The sequence below is a fragment of the Hemicordylus capensis genome, chromosome 2, assembly GCF_027244095.1.
Source record: "Hemicordylus capensis ecotype Gifberg chromosome 2, rHemCap1.1.pri, whole genome shotgun sequence".
In the NCBI taxonomy this organism is placed as follows: Eukaryota; Metazoa; Chordata; class Lepidosauria; order Squamata; family Cordylidae; genus Hemicordylus; species Hemicordylus capensis.
In genome coordinates, this window is record NC_069658.1 from 127,316,429 (window position 1) to 127,336,873 (window position 20,445).

At 43.3% G+C, this 20,445-nt stretch overlaps 1 protein-coding gene across 10 annotated transcripts in view; it reads right to left on the bottom strand.

The window, feature by feature from the left end:
- Positions 1-20,445, bottom strand: part of LINGO2 (leucine rich repeat and Ig domain containing 2) — a 937,252-nt gene that overhangs the window by 462,560 nt on the left and 454,247 nt on the right. Inside the window, exon 1 of one of the 10 annotated variants that reach the window (XM_053298209.1) lies at positions 11,928-12,016. The exons of the other annotated variants lie outside the window; for them this stretch is intronic. The gene's annotated coding sequence lies outside the window, so the exon portion shown is untranslated. Of the gene's footprint in view, positions 1-11,927; positions 12,017-20,445 lie in introns of those variants that run through there. 10 annotated transcript variants of the gene reach the window in all.

The following is a 20,445-nucleotide window of genomic DNA, read 5'->3' on the forward strand; positions in this document are numbered from 1 at the left end:
AGCAGGCAAATTATTGTGTGCTGCTTTCTTCTAGAAATGTTCCTCCTCCCTCCTGTCACTTTTGAATGCCCTTATGCAGGTGGAGCAGGCAATGATGGCCTGATCTCCCATGAGTACCAAGCAGCAACTGAGAAGATGTGCAGTCTATTCAACCCATCAGACAGCACCTGAACCTGGGAGCTGATTGTCAAGATGGCCACAGGACCAAATGGTTCTGCAGCATCTCTGTTCCCAGAAGGTGCACCTCTTGAAGAGAGGAGGGAAAGCGTGTTCCTTGGCTCAGTGGTCATAGATGTTGCTATTGCTTTGTATTCCTGGGGAAATGTTTGGTGTTTTTTTTTACACATTTCACCAAGATCATGTAATGCAGCATGTGAGAGTTCCTAAATTTTTGTTCACATTCCCCACCCAAATCACAACATAACATTTTTGTCACAAAGAAAAACCTTGTGCTATTTTCACCACACTGGAAGCTGAATTTATACCACACATCCATGCATTATTTGCTAGTCTGCAAAGAGCTTTAAATCCAATATGGGACTTCAGTAAAGAAGCAGAGGCAAAAGCTGGCTTTTATCTGATTAAAGAAGCAATGAGAGAAAAATGCAGTTATGTTAAGAAGCAAATGGAGGGGGATGCAGGTAAGAAGCAATGATGCAGGTAGTGAACTTCCAGTGCAATATTTAAAAAGAACGTACATGGTGGGGTAATGGCTAAGCCGTTTTGCATCTAGAGTTTGATCTCTCCCCACCATGGAAGTTCCTTTTTGAAAGTTATACAGGATGTATGGTAAGAGGAAATGCAACTCATTTGTACTTCCCCTGTTGCTTCAGAAGTCATTGCAAAAGCAGGAACATATTGTATGTACTGTATAAAATGCAATGTTTACCTTCTATCTGCATTTCCACTGCAATGCAATCTCCATTCCACTAGTGGGAGGACTCACAGAGGATGCCCAAAAAGCCTAGCAACTAGGAAGCCAAAAGATTTATGGTCTAATTATCTTCTGTAACATTCTCATAGAAAAGGGGGATTGGTGCGTGTGAAGAAACAAAGGATTCTCTGCTACAGATACTCTTGGTCCAGAAAAATCATCTCCCCTGACAATAATCTAGATTGAACTAAAGTAAAGTAAAGTGTGCCGTCAAGTCGATTTCAACTCCTGGGGCCCAAAGAGCCCTGTTGCTTTCTTTTAGTAGAATACAGGAGGGGTTTACCATTGCCTCCTCCCACGCAGTATGAGACGATGCCTTTCAGCATCTTCCTATATCACTGCTGCCCGATATAGTACCAGCGGGGATTCGAACCGGCAACCTTCTTGTTAGTCAAGCATCTCCCCTCTGACCATTAGTTGGCAGATCGAACTAAGGCTACATTTAAACTATTTGCTTTAATGTTTGACTTTTCGGGTGTCCAAAAAAATGCCGCCCTTTAGCAGTGAATTTCAGCAAAGTCATATGAACATAAGAACAGCCCTGCTGGATCAGTCCAGCATCCTGTTTCACACAGTGGCCCACCAGATTCGGCTGGAAGCCTACAGGCAGGAGTTGAGGGCATGCCCTCCCTTCTGCTGTTACTCCCCTGCAACTGGTACTCAGAGGCATCCTGCCTTTGAGGCTGGAGGGGGCCTATAGCCCTCCAACTAGTAGCCATTGACAGACCTCTCCTCCTTGAAGTCATCCAAACCCCTCTTAAAGCCATCCAGGTTGTTGGCTGTCACCACATCTTGAGGTAGAGAATTCGACAAGTTGATTATGCATTGTGGCCTCCAGGCGTTTAACCTGCCAAAGTAACCCTCCCCTTAAACCGGGTTTGTGGAGTGAGCACTCTGCAAACATGGGTTTTTTGCTCGTGAGTAGTCACGGCGTGGCTCCGCGCCACGGATACTCACGAGGAGACCCCCAAACGGGAGGCTGAAAAGCATCCTCCCGGCTCAGGGGTCTCTCCAGCATGCCCTGCGCGCTCAGCCCCCGAGCCCGAACTTCCCAGCCCCTGAACTCCTCACAGTCCCCAAACTCCCAGGGCCCCGGAAGTTCGGCCCCCGAACTCCCCAGCCCCCGCCATCTCCATGACAGAGCCAGCAGTTGTGTGGGTGGCCACTGCGGCCACCCAGAGCAGACTGTCTGCTCATCTGCAGGGAGAGCGGGCTAAGTCCACTCTCCCCACAAACCCCCTAGAGGCTCTTCACACTAATCGTGTGAAGAGCCTCACCATTTTGGAATCCAAAATGGTGTTCTTCTGGCTTCTGCACATGTGCAGCAGTCATTTGTGTGGTCTGCATTATCATGTAGCTAATTGAAAGTGTTGTCTCAGTCCACAGCAACTGTGAAAAAGGCTAATTCCATGCTAGGAATCATTAGGAAGGTGATTGGAAATAAAAATGCTACTATTGTAATGCCCTTATACAAATCTATGGTGCGGCCATATCTGGAGTACTGCATACAGCTTTGGACACTGTATCTTTAGAAGGACATTGTATAATTGGAAAAGGTGCAGAAGAGGACAACCAAAATGATCAGGGGCCTGGAGCACCTTCCTTATGAGGCTAGGCTACAGCATCTGGGGCTCTTTACCTTGGGAAAGAGGCGACTAAGGGGAGACATGATCGAGGTGTATAAAATTATGCATGGAGTGGAGCGGGTGGACAGAGAGAAATTTTTCTCCCTCTCTCACAACACTAGAATCTGGGGTGACCCTATGAAACAGAAGGTCAGGACATTTAGGTCCAACAAGAGGACGTACTTTTTCACAAGGCACATAATTAATCTATGGAATTCCTTGCCATGCAATGTGGTGATGGCCACCAGCTTGGATGATCTTAAAAGGGGCTTAGACAGATTCATGGTGGACAGGTCTATCAATGGTTACTAGTCTGGTGGCTCTGGACCATCTCCAGCATCAGAGGCACGATGCTAGTTGCAGGGGAGCAACAGCAGAAAAATAATCGAATAGAAAAATTATTAAAACAAGTTTTTTAAATTATTAAAAATTGGGGCTACAATTTTTATGGCAGTTATGGTTTTAAGCAAGCTACTATCTCTTAGCCTCAACTCCCTTTTATCAAAAATAAGAAGCTAACAATATGGACCTACCTTACAGGGTGGTTTCGTGATTACTAAGATAATGTTTTCAAAGCACTTTGAGCACTGTAAAAGTATAATATGAATGCTAAGGTTTTTTTGGTTAAGTATGTAGCTGGCTTAAAGGAAATCCTGTACAATATACTAGAAAGATACTGTGATAATCATAATGCCTGCTTTTGGCAAACAACATAAACCTCTGCCAATCATTTCCCCTGTAATTCTAGAGATTTGCTGTGATTCTCCAGTATATCCAATGAAGGTGGTTTGATGTCTTGAACACTTGATTGATGTCTTTTCAGAACAAGGAATCTTGGCTGATACTCCAAATTGTGAATTAAGTCTCTTTGTAGATGAATCCAGCAGCAGTCATGTTGATTTGGAACATGGAGATACTATCATATCAGTCCCAAAATTAAAGATGAATCTGATGCTCCTCCAAGCGGTCAAAAGTTTAGAGAATTTCTACATTTAGTTCCAGTTTTAAAAAATAACATGTTATTCCCCTGTTAAAAGAGCAGTGCAGGGAGGAAATATTGTTTTATTGAGGGTAATGAAATCCCACTTTTCTCACTTTTCCCTTAAGGATAAGCAAATCCTTATGGGCCTGTAACTAGCAGATTGTAGCTATAGCACTACACAAACACACTTTAAAAACTGAAGGGGGCTTCAGTGATCTCTGTGCAGTCCCACCTAGGTGAAGGAGAACAAAATAAAATGAGATTGTTGCAGAATTTGGGTCTAATTGTTGAGAATGGCCTCTCACTCTATGGTTTTTGTCCTAAGGGAATGCATGGTGTCCAATTTTTATTATTATTATTGTTTAAACAGCCAGACAGGTGTTATTGACTGGTTTGTTTTATCCAGACATCAAGTCCTTCCCAAGGACCTGGGATGGCTGAATTTTATTATCAATGTTGTTGCTGTTATTATAGATATTGTCACAGAATATAGGCTGTTCCCAGTATAGCTGCTTTTTGTAATTGGCTGATGGTGATTTCTGTGGCCCCTATGGTGTTCAGGTGCCCTTCAAGTTGTTTTGGAATTGCACCTAGGGCGCCAATTACCACTGGGATTATTTGGGTCTTCTTCTGCCATAGCCTTTCAATTTCAATTTGTAGATCTTTGTATTTGGTGATTTTTTTCTATTTCTTTTTCTTCTCTTCTGCTATCCCCTGGTATTGCTATGTCGATTATTTTAACTTGTTTTTCTTTCTTCTCAACTACAGTTATATCTAGTGTATTGTGTGGCAGATGTTTGTCTGTTTGTAGTCAGAAGTCCCATAATATTTTTGCATCTTCATTTTCGACAACTTTTTCAATTTGATGGTCCCACCAATTTTTAGCTACAGGTAACTTGTATGTTCCAGTGTATCATCCCTGCTACCTTGTCATGCCTTTGTTTGTAGTCAGTCTATGCAATCTTTTTACAACAGCTGATTAGGTGGTCCATGGTTTCATCTGCTTCTTTACAAAGGCGGCACTTGCTGTTTGTTGTTGACTTTTCGACTTTTGCTCTTATTGCATTTGTTCTTAGTGCCTATTCTTGTGCAGCCAGTATTAAACCCTCAGTTTCTTTCTTCAAGTTGCCATTCTTAAGCCATTGCCAGGTCTTGGTGGTGTCTGATTTTTGACATATTGTGCAAATATTGACCATGCAGTGGCTTATTTTTCCATTTTTCTGCTTGGATCTTGACTTGTTCTTTCTTGTAGGCCTGCTTTGTTTCATTGGTGTTTAATAGTTTCTCGTTATTGACCATTTTAAGTGCATCTTCTTCACTGTCCTTGATATATTCTTCAAGGCCTCTTTTCTCCTCCTCTACTGTTTGATGGACTTGCAGCATTCCTCTTCCACCTGAGCTGCGAGGGAGGTATAGCCTATCTACATCACTGCGGGGGTGCAGAGAATGATTGATGGTCATGATTTTCCTGGTCTTATGATCTAGCATCTCTAGCTCTGCCTGGGTCCAGTCTATTATTCCTGCACTGTATCTGATAACAGGTATAGCCCAGGTGTGTATGGCTTATATGGTGTTCCCACCACTGAGTTTGGACTTGAGGATTTTTCTAACTCTCCTGATGTATTTACTTCCCATTTTTCTTTTAATTTCAATGTGTGCAATGTTATCAGCCTGGAGAATGCCCAAGTATTTGTAATGTTCTTTCTCTTCCAGGTTCTTGATCTTGCTTCCATTGGGCAGTTCTATTCCTTCTGTTTTTGTTGTTGTTGTTGTTGTTGTTAATCAAATTTGTATACTGCCCCAAACTTTCATCTCTGGGCAGTTTACAATAACATAAAACCAGTTAAAAACATACAAAAACTTAAAAACAATTTAACAATTTAAAAATAACCAGACATTAAAACCCAAAAATATTAGGAAGCTGAGAAAGCTTGGGCGAAAAGATGGGTTTTCAGGTGGTTTTTTTTTTTAAATTGCTAGAGATGGGAAGGATCGTATCCCAGCAGAGAGAGCATTCCACAATCTTGGGGCAGCGACCGAGAATGTGTGCATAATCATACAAGCAAAATAATATCTTCCACCATACTATTTTATAGTTAGTGTATCTTATAATGGGTGGGGGGGATACATACAATCGGAGATTACAGACATGAAAATCCTCAGGTGAGCAGGTGATTAAATACTAGGACTATGCACAATCACACATTTTGGATCAGATCAGACCCGATTTGATTCAGAACCACAGATATCAGTTTTGGGTCCTTTCAAACCCTTCAAAATATCTGGTTCAGCTTTAGAAACCTAGTTTTTAATAAACAAAAATTATCATAGAAGTCCATGGAGAAAGTTAAAAAAAATGCTGGAAAAAATAGACATGGAGCTCTGAAAGTTGCCCCACAAGTAGATAAGGATGGCCAGACTCTGTGTATCTAATTAGAAGAGAATCTGACCATCCTTTGTTTTAAAACCCAGAAATTGTACTCACAGAAAAGTGCGGAAGAAAAGTGATGACACTACCAAGAATGGCAGGAGAAGCATCCTTTTGATGCCCTGGTGGAGAATTGGAACAGCAAACTCACCAGGGCAGTAGACACGATTGCACCTAAGCGTCCTCTCTGACCCACTTCAGAATTGTCCCCTTGGTATACAGAAGAACTATGGGGGCTGAAGTGGTGAGGTAGATGACTGGAGAATAAGTGGAAGAAGAATTGCCTCAAATCCAACAGATTACAACATAGAGCACATTTCAAGATCTATGCTCTGGCAGTACGGGCAGCAAGGAAGAGATTCTTTTGAGAGATTCTTTCCACACTTATATTGTGTCTGCAAGTTCACATCCAGCGGAGTTGTTCAGGGTTGTGAGAGGGCTAGTAAGTGCTCCTCCTCCCTTGAATCAGAACTTGGAACCCTCTATTACCCGCTGTGATGTGTTTAATGAGTTATTTGTGGATAAAATATGTCATATTTGGGCTGACCTGGATTTAGACCCCACAATTACTGCAGTATCGGAGGTGTCCAGCAACTCCTTTCATGTGGTCCGGCTGGATCAGCTCCAGTTTGTGACTCATGAGGATGTCAACAAGCTTCTTGGAAAAGTGTGGCCTACTAGCTGTTCTCTTGACCCTTGTCCAACATGGCTTATACTATCTGGCAGGGAAGTTTTTGTAGAAGGTCTAGCAGAGTTCAAAAGTACTTATCTGAGGGAAGGCAGGATGCCTCCTTGCCTTTTGAAGAAGCCTGCATTGGATCCCTCAGAGTTAAGCAACTATAGGCCTGTCTCCAACCTTCCGTGGTTGGGCAAGGTAATTGAGAGGGTGGTGGCCTCCCAACTCCAGGCAGTCTTGGATGAAACTGATTATATAGACTCATTTCAGACTGGCTTTTGGGTGGGCTGTGGGGTAGAGCTTGCCTTGGTCGGCCTGATGGATGATCTCCAATTAGGAATTAACAGAGGAAGCGTGACTCTATTGGTCCTTTTGGATCTCTCAGCGGGTTTTGACACTATTGACCATAGTATCCTTCTGGAGAGTCTGAGGGGGTTGGGGTGGAAGGCACTGCTTTGCAGTGGTTCCACTCCTACCTCACGGGCAGATTCCAGATGGTTTTCTTCAAAAACTGAACTTCGTTATGTTGTCCTGCAGAGCTCCATATTTTCTCCAATGATATTTAACATCTTCATGAAGCCGCTGGGAGAGATCATCAGGAGATTTGGTGCAGGGTGTTATCAGTATGCTGATGACACCCAAATATTTTTATCCACGTCAACATCATCAGGAGAAGGCGTAACCTCCCTAAATGCCTGCCCAGAGGCAGTGATGGGCTAGATGAGGTTACAAACTGAGAATGAATCCAGATAAGACAGAGGTACTTATTGTGCAGGGTCAGAACTCAGGAGATGATTTTGATCTGCCTGTTCTGGATGGGGTGACAATTTCCCAGAAGGAACAAGTATGCAATCTGGGGGTGCCTCTCCCTGGTGTCCCATGTTAAGGCAGTGACCAGAAGTGCCTTCTATCAGCTTTGGCTGATATGCCAGCTTCATCTTTCTTGAGATAAACAACCTCAGAACAGTGGTACATATGCTAGTAACCTCCAGACTGGATTACTGCAATGCACTCTATGTGGGGCTGCCTTTGTACATAGTCTGGAAACTGCAGTTGGTCCAGAATGCGGCAGCCAGGTTGGTCTCTGGGTCATCTCAGAAAGAGAGATGACCTCAACTCTTGCCTGTGGCTTCCTGTGGCATCTGGTGGGCCACTGTGCGAAACAGGATGCTGGACTAGATGGGCCTTGGACCTGATCCAGCAGGGCTGTTCTTATGTTCTTATGACCATATCACTCAAATCTTAAAAGACTGGTTACATTGGTTGCCAATAAGTTTCTGGGCAAAATACAAGGTCTTGGTTATAACCTATAAAGCTCTAAACAGCATGGGCCCTAGGTATTTAAGAGAACATCTTCTTCGCTATGAACCACACTGCCTACTGAGATCATCAGGAGAGGTCCATCTACAGTTGCCATCGGCTCGTCTGGTGACTACTCACGGGCCTTTTCCGTTGCTTCCATGAAACTTTGGAACACACTCGCTGCTGAAATAAGAGCCTCCCCATTTCTTACAACTTTTTAAAAGGCAGTCAAGACACATTTGTTCACCCAGGCTTTTAGTTAGATACTGGACCGGGTCTCACGATCCTTGAGACGCGGTATGGGGCAGTGAGCAGGAACAGCGGGCTAAGCCCGCTCTCCCCACTCACAAGCATGGAGGGAGCCCTGGGTGGCTGGATTGGCCACCCACATGATTGCCAGCTCCGAGACGGAGCCGGCAGGGGCTGGGGAGCTCAGGGGCTGCATGGCCCCTGGAAGCCCCAGTATGCCCTGAGCAAGCGTGCAGGCACGAAGGGAAGAAGCCGCGCTGCGGCTACTGGTGATTATAAAACCAGGTTTGCGGAGCACTCACTCTGCAAATCTGGTTTTGAGGCAGCGGTTCTTGAGCGGGTTACCCGCTCCAGAACCACCGGGCTCGCAGCCGAGCCCGGTGGTTCTGACGCTCGGCAAAATCAGGCTAGCCCGATATTTGCTGATCATCAGAATAGCCCCGCTGTTTTAATAGCTGGATTTTTAAAAATAGTTTTAACATTTCATATTTTAAATTGTTGTAATGTTGTAACCTTTTTATTTTTATTTATTTTTTGTAAACTGCCCAGAGACTTGCCTTTGGGGTGGTATACAAATATGTTAAATACATAAAAAATAAAGTGATAGAACATCAAATAATTTTGTCCTTTTTTAAAAAAAAAGTAAGATAACTTGCTAAAAAGGTAAAAAATAAAACTAAATAAAACAGGCAGGCAGGTAGGTGGACAGGTGGGCAGAAGAAGTTTCCCCCATAGTGGGTGGGGGTGAAAAACTGCAGACTCCTGCTGCCATTTGGAGCTCTGAAATGCTTTGGGATTTCCCGAATGGTGTCAGAGAATCCAACCTGAAATAGCTTCCTTATTTCAGATCAGGAATATCTCTAACAGTTTCTGAAATGAACCATGCTAGGCCATTTCCAAAATTCCTGATCTGTACTTGCATAGCCCTATTAAATACAACACTTTAAGACCATGTCAAGTGCAGTTTAGCATCAACCCATGCTGAACCCTGTTCAAAGAAACCATACAGTCGTTAGTACCATTTGAGTATGTGTGAGGAAGTTGGCATTACCCACTGAACAAGCTCACTGCCCGTCTACATATAGAACTGTGATCATGGTGCAGAATTTCCCAACTGGAGGTTGCAGTTTCCAGATAGGCCTGGATCATGACAATTGGGCTTGTCAGTAACAAGCCAAGATGTAGAAATTTACCACTTGTCTGTAAGGAGAAGGGAGCCTCAGTGACATTTAAAGGCTACCGCTGACAGACACTATGATAGGATGTGTGTAGGTGAGGAAATGTCTTAACAATTAAACTCATCCATGAACCGCCAATAGTTTGGCTGTTCTTTTGGTATGAGCTGATAATTCATATTAATACATGAAGTTGACGCACTGAGTCAGACCAATACAACCCAGTGGCTCTCCAAGGCCTTTGTTCTCTTTTTCTCAGGTAGAAGCTTTCCCCATCACTTTTCCTTGAGATTCCTTTAACCAGAAATGCCAAGGACAAATCCTTCTGCATGCAGAGCACAGTCGTCATTATTGAGGTAGGTCCCTCCCAATAAGGCTCAGGGACCACTACAAGCCACTCTCTTGTTCCTTTTGCCAGTGTTATCAGCTAACTACTGGCACCCACTAAGACATTTCCCACAAATGTTTCTCCATGTGTGTGGTCACAATTCCTCTGGAAAATCATAGTGCTCAGACGTGCATAACTAAATGACTGTCACCTTCAAAAGCAACTACGCAGCCAGACAAACAAAAGCCAAGCATCAGCCTCTCGCTCAGGAATTCACTCAGCATTCACTGCCGCCCATCTTTCAAAGAAGTGATTAGCCTACATTTGCTCTCACAGCATATCGTCAATGCTCACTGTGGTGATGTCTTCCCAGAGTTTAAGCAAAAAGCTTAACGAAGGTGTTTGCTTCAAACATTAGATCTATAAACCCATTGTAGCCCTCAGCTGGGTCAAAGTGTTTGATAATCAGCAAAACCATCTCCTTGACCACAAACCTATGCTCGATAAATGATCAGAAAGTAATGTCTGCTTTGATTTGCAAGGGGGACATTTTGCGGGTTCCTGGTGATTTGAGAGCAAGTGAGGATTGAAGCTGTTATTGCTTCACAGAGAAAAGCTTGAAATGAGCAATCTTGAAGCTATAAGATAAGGGTCTCAAAGACATCAAATGCCAAGGTACACAAATTTTACTAACAGAAAATTAAGGCAGGTAGCACTTATCAATTTGTTTCTCCACTGAACTAATGGACAGTGCATTCATATCAAGGGAGCTTGATAGTGTGTGAAATTTTCACAAGTTAAGAGATTAGGGTGAAGCCAAAACATATCTTCTCACTGTGGTTCTGTTTGTAGGCTACAGAAGAGCCCCACCACAATTAGGGTGACATTATAGGGAGGGCTGTAAGCAATCTGCCCACTCTACCAGTAATAGAGTACAGGGGATGAAGCTGCAGGTGAAGAAAGATCTGCATTCTCTGGGTAACAGGTAGCCATTCAGGAGGTAGTGGGAGCAGTTACAATAGCAGCCTCAACTCCCTGTACTGTCTTGGTGTAAAAGTAATGCATTTATTAATTTTTATTTTTAAAAATTATATACTGCATTTCCCACATGCAAACTGAAGTTGCTAAACAACTTATGCCCTGTGTGATGCTTTGACTAATGTCAGATTCTTTGAAAACAATCTGTGTACTGGGTGGGGTGATGGTGGGTTTTCCACTCCTGGTGAAGTCAAGAGGTCCACCAGAGCAGGCAGCAAAACTTGATTTCTTTCTAAAGACAACAGCAAGCAACCAAGAAAGTCAAATAAATGAGGTACATTCAGGTAATTTTGGAACCTGGACCTAAAGGCCTTTGAAGCACACACACACCCCCACACACAAATTAACCATCATAATGCTCGGCTGAGCAACCACAACCACAACACCTGGAACAGACTAAAGAGGATTTGAGGGCCACCAGGGGCTGTGGAGACCCTGGACCTTGACCCTGAAGTCCAGGGATAAGAGCGCCTCTGTTCCTAGGATTTGAATTCTGTCTGACTAGAGCTGTGTTTTTGATAAGCTAGCTTCAGTTTCAATTGTGCCTGTGAGCCAGGGGGTGGTAATAAGCTGCAGCTGAGTCACACAACTTATGGTTGGGGCCGCATTCCTGAGTTTTGTTTGGAAGCAGCTCATGGTGAAGTTAAGAGGCCCACCAGGGGATCTTTGCTTCCATGAATTTTGCTAACAGGAGTTTGCAAACAGATTTTGAAGGAGTTTTGTAGGAGTTTAGCAGGAGTTTGGTGGGGAACTTTGTGGGGAAGCACACAAGTGGTCCCCCTTTATCACAAGGAGACACACAGCACAAGGAGAAAGTATGTACTACCCCGGTTTTATACTTTTCTTGGAAGACAGAGCTTAAAACATTTAATTAGCTGACAACTACACCCGGTACTTAGTTTCAAATAAAAAGCCATATATATTCTAGAAGATAACCAATCAAACAAGTTATGAAGGTAGAATGCCAGCAGGGGAGGGGGTGCTTCCCAGTGTATTGCACTGAGTGTTGCATGTATGACTATCTGCCTGAGGGGCAGAAGTCCTGGGTGTGCACTCATTGCAAGGGGCTCCTGGCCCTCAGGGAACAAGTTCATTCCCTCAGAGCTAAGGTGACTGATCTGGAAAAACTCAGGAAGGCAGAGAGGTGTTTGGATGAGGCCTCCCACCCTCAGATTATCCTGCAGACTCACCATGCAGGACCAGACTCCATGTGGTCACTGTCCCTCCACACAGACTTCCTGCTTTTTCTCGCCAGCAGCCCCAGGATCTCTCATGTCCCACCCCCAGGTTGACTGACTGGTCAAGACCCAGGGTCACCAGCCTTTCAATCAAGGACAGGAGTTCACTTCCTGTTAACTCTATTAGAGCTGGAAGGGTGCTCACTACAGCCTCAGCCTGCCAGCCATGGCTGCATGTGTGCCCAAATTTCATCAGATTGGGCAGTGTCTGTTCCTCCCTGCCTTCTCTGGTTTGTTTCTTTTGTCTGAACATTGTGTTAAACCTGTGTTTTAGATCTGTGTTTTTGCACTGTTCCAAGTTGGAATCTGTTCCCAGAGATCTTGTTCCTGCATTTCCCTGTTTTCTCTCCAAGTCTGTCATGTTTGTGCTCTCAGCTTCAATTAGATAGCTATTTGTTAACTCCCCTGCCTTCCCGATTCCATTTCCTTAGGGTAGAAAATTTATGTTTAAGGAACATTGGGGCATTCACTTTTATTCTAAGAATTTGTTTTCATTACTTGATTTGAATAATTGCACTCTGGGTAATACAGCAGGAAGGCTGGAAGACAGCCTTTCTCCTTCCACGAATGCAACTGTCCTCCTAAGTGAGTTCAACTTTCTGAGATAGGTTTGATTTAGTCTCAGCTCTGGAAGCCCAAACTGGATTAGCCTTTCTTATGAACCTGAACTCTCTCTCAGATCGGGTTTAGTCTGTACTCAGTTACCTTTCTTGTGTGTTTTAAATGCCCTGTTTTGGTTCTAAAGTTTTCCTTAGCCTCAGCTAGCGTATTTCATTTGGTTAACCCCTTCCTACCCTGGTTTCCCATCTCCCCTTCCTGAGGTTCAAATTATTACACCTTAAAGCATCTACACACATTGAAGCATTATCTCTAACATAGGTTAAGCCTTAATGCCAGAACACGTATTTCCATCTTGAGCGTTTTATGACATGTGGGAACATCCTGCGTGTTTAGATAATCTTAGCCTCACTTTATATTCAATAAAATAATTATTAGTTTTAAAATCTGTGGTTGTCAATTTCTGGAAGTTGCTGTTTTATAACCATAGCCTAATGCTGCCCAAAGGAAAGGGGGGGGTGTCTACAGCTCCCCCTTTCTCTCCCTTCAAAAAGTTGAAGCCTGAGATTCATGGCCTCCTGGTTTGTAACTCTAATCAATGGTTTAGTTTTATGCATTAATATAGCCACTGTGTTTATTGCAGCTGGCCATGTGGCAATCATTTCAGTAACCAATTTTCATCTCACCAAATAATCTTCATTAGGAGCTAGAAGATCATATTTGTTTATCTTATTTTTCTGTGGTAGAAGACAATGTCTGTCTACTGCCCGCTGAGCTTCTCAATGTTTTCAACAGCTGTGAGTCCATGCAGTCCAGGACAGCTGTATGATATGTGACATTTGGGTAGAACTCAAAATAAAAATACCTAAAAATATGAGAATCAAAATGAATGAAGGAGACATTAGCAATCTTACAGCATCCACTGAAAATCCTCCTAATGATGTTCTCTTGGTCTAGTATGGAAGGATCTGATATGAAGGTTTTTCAGCTAGTAAAACATGCATGGTTACAGAAACACTCAAAGGACATAGCTCCAAACAAGCTGCAGCTTTTAGGATACAACATCAGGATCACAGCCACGGATGAGGTGACAAGAAGAGGAATGTCAGATCTCCGAACTTTGCTGTAAGAAACATATGGGATGCACATACAGGAGACCCTCATTATCCGCAGTTTTGCAGATCGTGATTTCATGTATCTACAGATGGGTCTTAGAAACCCAGTTTCTTTATCTACAGCATGAAATAGAGGCAGGTTTTGCCTCTCTGTGGTTCCTGAGTGGCCAGAAATGACTTCTGATGTCATTTACGGCTGCCATTTTGAAGTACAGTCATTTTGTGGCTCTTTTTTGCTTAAACAATTTTTAAAATGAAAATTAAGAGCATTCTGGGAGTAATTCCTGCATACTTGGAGAACAGGGTATTATATTTTTCTGCCATTATTTCTGTTCCATTCTTGCTTTTTTTAACAAGTAAGTTTTCTTTATTTGCAACTTCCATATTCATACTAATTGGTGAATAATAAGGTCTATATATCTGTATATAGCTTGGATCTCCAGGAAGTTATGTTCCTCAAATTCCTCAGTAACAGGTTTACTATTGAGAATACTAAGCACAGCTCCTCAGATCCAACAGGAACAAAGGAGTGTAAGGCATTAAAACTGCAGGGGGGAGGCATTTTTTGCCTCCCCAACTCTGCTTTCCCAAGTTTAGTCCCCTATCAGGCCAGTTTAATATTTAGTCATTTTGCTGTATCTGCATCTCTGGAAATCCTGAAAGAAAATCACCATCTGTTTGAATGACTTGAAATTACAGCTTAAAGGTTGGCACAAAAGTCTTCTGAAAACTGCTGATCTCTCTCTCTCTCTCTCTCTCGATCTCTCTCCCCACCCCAACCCCCAGCTCTTCTGTGCATCTGCTTTCTCAGGTCATCCATAAAAACTGCTCATTTTAAAAGGATAGACTTATTTGCTTTTCTGATTTTCTCCTTTAGACAGGAAGATGAACACAAGGTGACCACCTACCCAGAGCCGGTGCTGCCATTAGGCCAACTAGGCAGCCGCCTAGGGCGCAGACCTCAGAGGGGTGCAGAGTGTATCAAATCAATCAAATTAATTTGTGTGCCAAAATATTTTCTTTTGTATTTGAGAAATATAATCAAAAATTGATGCATTACCTATTCTTGCAATTTCAAATAAATTTAGCAGTTTCAAGTTTTGTGCTTTTCATTTTTTATACAAAACATCTGTTTTTGAAAATCAAAGTTGAAATTTTTTTTGGGGGGGGTGCAAGTACTTAGCCTTGCCTAGGGCGCAAAATAGTCTGGCACTGGCCCTGCACTTACCTCAGCTGATTAAGTTAAAAAATAACATGCCATGTACATATTCTTTCAGTGTTCCACACAAAAGATATGACTGTTCCCATGCTCTCTGAATGGAAGGAATGCTTTCATGTCTGCCAGACTGGCCTATGTGAATGTAGCTTTTAATGAAAAGAAAAAAACTATGTTTTATGATTACAACAATATTTAAACTAGAGAAGAAAAAAGGTCTATTATTGAGGTCAGCTAAATTGCCGACCATGGAAGTTTTGCTGTTTCAGAAATGCAACTGAGTTGTGCTAACTATTTTTGCAGTGATCATGGCTTGACCTTTTTAAACCCCCCCACCCCAAGAAAAGAAAAGAAAAGAAAAGTAAAGTAAAGTAAAAAGACAGAACAAGAAGAAGATTCAGTTAATGCTTCAGGGAACCCGGGGCAAGCCGATCATCAACTGAACAATTTCCCTATTGGCTCTTACTACCAGTGCGTCTTGATTCTGTGCAACTCCTTATGTTTCCAATTCCAAAATTGCTTGATCTATTGCTTGATCCATTCTGGCCAGAAAACATAGTGCACAACACCTGCCAGGAGTACTTTAGATATAGGAACTCCTGTCTATGAGAGATAGTCTATGACAGTCTTGTATCATTTTTATTTAAAAAGGCACATTAAAATATGACTCTCCAATTTTATATTCTTATCATAAGAGTTCCAAAATGTAATTTAAAATGTTCTTCTGCCCTAAATTTGGTGAGACAAATATGTCTTTCCTTTGATGAACTTTATCAGTCAATGTCTCCATACCCATCATTTTCAGGACATCAAGAACCTGGCCATTGTAGTTGGGGTCAAAGGTGAGTTTAAATGGCAAGCCCAAACAGATAATATTTCTAACTTATATACTTGTTATAATAAAACAAGAAACTTTACCATTTCAGAACAGACTATTGGTGTGTATCACAAGTCTGAATGTGCCCTTGTGTAAAGACAAATCTCTCCACACAAAAACCTGGCATTTCAGGGAGGGAGTTATTCAGTTGAGCTCTCTCCACAACATGCAATTTTTCTAAGTAAGGGTTCTTTTTACAGGGGAGATGTTTATGTGATCCCCTGTGTGCATCCTTGAATAGTACAATCCAGAAACAGCTTGGTTCTGTTGGTCATATATATTAATTTCACATTTTTATTACAGTAAAGCTCATGGAATGTTCATAAGCTAACAGCAACTAACAGCATCCAACTTCTAAAAACAATCTTAGTGGGATACTAGAGGTTAATTCAGACATTGAATGTAACCTTTGAATACTTCCTTGGGCTATACTGAATAGTGAGACTTATTTTCAAGTAAATATGCACAGGATTGCATTGTATTGCAAATCTCCATTGGTTTCAGGCGCAGGATAATTTAATCAAATACTTTTATACCTTAATGAACAATTATCTATAATTGAAAAGCTACTGCATGAACACTTTATGCCCTCAAATTCAAACTGCAACATACAGAGTTTCCGAAATGGTGTGATCCAAGTCATATGAGCACTTGGGGTATCAACTGAGGAATCTTGTCCCATTGCTTCCATAACAACTATGATTATCATTGTACTTAAAACTGAGCGGGTAATACAGAATATTAAAAATAATGGACCCTGCCCACAAACATACAATCTAAGGCAGCACCATAAAAAACTGGGGAGAGGAGAAAGGAAATGGAAAAAGAGAAAACTGGAGGAATAGACAGCTCACAAGATCAATATAGGAAAACAATTAAATTGAACCTGACTATAACAAATTTGACTTAAGGTTTAAAAAAATTGGGAGAGAGATTTAGTTGACCTAATATCAACTAGATATCCATTTCTGGTACATTTTCCTTTTAAACTGGGAATTAATTATAATATACAAAATGCATTATAGATAGTGGTATGTTGTGGACTGAAAGGCAATTAAAAATGCACCCATTCTAAACAGGTCCATTGTATTCTATTACAAGTAAAGAAATGAAAAAGAGAGTCTTCCATAATAACTTTAAAATAATATTATTACAATATACACTTTTTGTTATTTTCAGTACTGTCCTTATATTGAACACCCCTATGATAACCTTTCAAACTGATCATCTGTATCCCCAAGTATAGATGGGAAACTGAGGTCAACCTACAGACATTTGCCCAAGTCTGGCATTCAGCCTGTAGCTATGCATATGTCCTGCAGCCCTACATAAAATCCATGACTCTGCTTTGTTTCTCCTGTAATATACTGCATACTGCATACTGTAATGTAAAGGAACAAAAACAAAAATTATGTTAAAGGCAGAGCTCCAAGTTATGGACTCCATGGCAATGCCACCAAAAACAGTGTGTGGAATCCTTCCCTTTCCTCCCTGTATTTACCTGTAGTGGGTAGCAACATTTACATGTGAAAAGTGTAAAGGCACTTTTCAAGAAATGGCTCTTATATTTAGCAGGGGGAGAGCAACTGTCCCAATTTCCCACCCTGAGCCATTTTTGGAAGGGTGGTATATCAATCAATCAATCACTCAATCAATCAGTCAGTCAGTCAAATAAATAAATATTTAACCCAGCCAGGCATCCCTTACAATAGCAGTTGTATCCCTTGTATCTTTTTGCCCCCCGCCCAAAGACTGAGAGTCCCTTTGGGACAGCTTACAGGGTATCATTTTTACATTTCTTTGCTAAACCACTTTGTGAACTGTTTGTTGAAAAGCAGGACATATTCTTAATTAACGATGATGTCACAATAAGGGTAAGAACAGCTTAATGTTACAGGGTAGGGGTGTGCAATTCGGGTTTTTGGGTGATTCGGCTCGGACCCGAACCGAATCACGCCTGTTCTGTTTTGTGCCCGAATCTGGGTCACCCAAATCACCCTTGATTCGGTTCGGATTTGGATTTAATCCGAATCTGAATCTGAATCGATTCGGGGGGTAAAAAGGGTCCCAGGGGCAATATTTTGGGGTGGGGTGGTAGTGCCCAATGGGTAGAGTCTACCACCCCAATTTCAGGGGGATTGGGCAAAGTCCTGATTTTTGGTGAATTTTTGAAGTTTTAGTGACTTTGGGGCAGTTCGTGGGCATAGCATGGGATCTGGGCAAAAGGAGTGGGGTGGGGTGGTAGTGCCTAATGGGTGCAGGCTACCACCCCAATTTCAGGGGGATTGGGCAAAGGGCTGATTTTTGGTAAATTTCTGAAATTTTCATGTCTTTGGGGCAGATTGGGGCAGAAAGTGGGGCCTGGGGCAGAATAGTGGGGTGGAGTGGTAGTGCCTAATGGGTGGAGGCTACCACCCCAATTTCAGGGGGTTTGGACAAAGGGGTGATTTTTTGAGAATTTTTGAAGTTTTAGTGACTTTGGGGCAGTTTGGGGGCAGAAAGTGGATCTGCCCCAAAAGAGTGGGGTGGGGTGGTTTTGCCTAATGGGTGGAGGCTACCACCCCAATTTCAGGGGGATTGGGCAGAGGGCTGATTTTTGGGGAATATTTGAAGTTTGGGTGTCTTTGGGGCAGATTGGGGGCAGAAAGTGGATCTGCCCCAAAGGAGTGGGGTGGGCTGGTAGATAGTGCCTAATGGGTGGAGGCTACCACCCATCCCCAATTTAAGAGTGATTGGGCAGAGGGGGGAATTTTGGTGAATTTATTTTTATGAGGTTTGTCTTCATAAGGTGAAGTGTGCTAAATTGATTACTTCCTCATATTATTCATAGTAATAGAGAGTGTGAAAAAGTGAAAGTGGGGTCATGAGAGTTGTCTAATTGAAAAAAAATCTCATTTGCTATGATACAATGAGAATTCACAACTCAGAAGTTTTTTCTTCTGGTCAGACTGGCGGACAGTGCATCTGATGAGGGGGATGGTTCTCCAATGAACCAGGGCAACCCCACATCCCCGCCCACCCTGCCTCGGCTGATGCTGCATGCGGAAACCTGGTGGAACAGCTGGGAGAGATTTATATCTCACTCCTCATCCAACCAGGTCTCCGCATTGCACACCAGGTCCACATGCGCCTCCAGGATTACCTCCTGCATAGCTGTGGACTTTGTATTTATAGACCTCGCATTTAATAGTACCAAATTCAGGCAAGATGGGTTGCTGTGAGAGTTACTGGGGTCTCTTTGGGTGGGAGAAGGACCAGAGGGCGTGATGACTATAATATAGTCAACACGCCTTCCCCTCACCCAGGGGCGTAATCAGGGTAGGGCAGGCAGGGCACATGCCCTGGGCGCCAGTTGACTAAGGGCGCAGAAGTGCCTGCCCCTGGCCACAACACTGGGCTGCCGCCACCACCATCACAAAATTTTTTCCCCCAAATTTTTTTAACCCCCCCCAAATCAGCAAGCCAGCAGGCGTTCACCGCGGCTGGCATCTCCCGACTCCTACGGGCAGTGCCTGCACCCAGCTAAATACACCCCACTCACGCAGGCACAAGGGGCGGGGCTGCAGAGGGCGGGCGCTCCTATTGGCTGGTGCGCCCCGTGCAGAGAGAGCTCCCTGGGCAAGCGGTGCTTCCGCTTCCTTCTCCCCCGTTTGCAATGCTGCTCCTCTCCTCGAATCCTCTCACCATGCCGCTGCAGGCTGCTCTGAATGCCTGGGCTGGTCTGCCTGCCTGACTCAGTCCCTGCAGCTGCTCACCACGCCTAATTGGCGTGCAGGCTGCCTGTTCTTTGAGTGCTGTAGCTGCTGAGCTGTGCTGCCGCTGACGATGTGCCATTTGTGCCTGCTGCATTGCACACTGACTGACTCCAGTAAGTAAACTCCTAAAATCATGATGTCTCAGTCAGTGTGTCCTGCCGCCCGCCCTAACCTGCTGCCTTGCCTTGCCGGCCGCTTCTGTTCTGGTCCTGGATAGGATTTTCCTCCTCCCGCTCCCCAAAAGGATCAAATGTATTATGGGCAAAGATTATAGATGAAAGGGGGCAGTGGGGGGGGCATTGGGAGAACAAGCGTGGGACAGAAAGTGAGAGAGACCTGCTGCCGGGGCGGGGCGGGGGCGCAACATCAGCTTACTTTGTGAATTGTAGCCTGAGCTTTCCTCCCTTTCCCCAGAGTGACTGGTTTGCTGATCAGAAATTCTCCCAGTGCTAGAGGCTTGCGGGGAGCGCACCTGGACTTGGTTTTTTTAAAAGTTCTGTGCCAAGGACAAGCAGCTTCTCCCTACTGCTCCCCAAACTCAGCAGGCGAATCCCTTCGCCACTCCCCCCTTTTAAAAACGATGTCCACATTAAATCCTTGCAAGCCCTCATAGTTCCTAAAGTGGGGGCTCTCCAGTTAGTTATAGATTAAATGCTTATACCGCTTATTTGCATTTTAAAAACCACTCCAAAAACTGACCACTCCCAATATCTAATCCCCATTCTCTTTCCCATTTCCCTTGCTGCAGATCTGACACCTTTTGGGGCAGAGGCATCCCAGAGTTGCCTTTCACCTAAATAAAATCAGTGCTTTGTTTTATTCGTGATTCTCTGTTTTTTGGTTGGCTTTCATAATTTCTGAAAGAAGGGTGATTCAAGGAGTCTGGGAGCTTGTAAACCGCTTCTAAGGAAGGATGGAGTTGCTGGCAAAACAAGATGTGTGTGTGAAT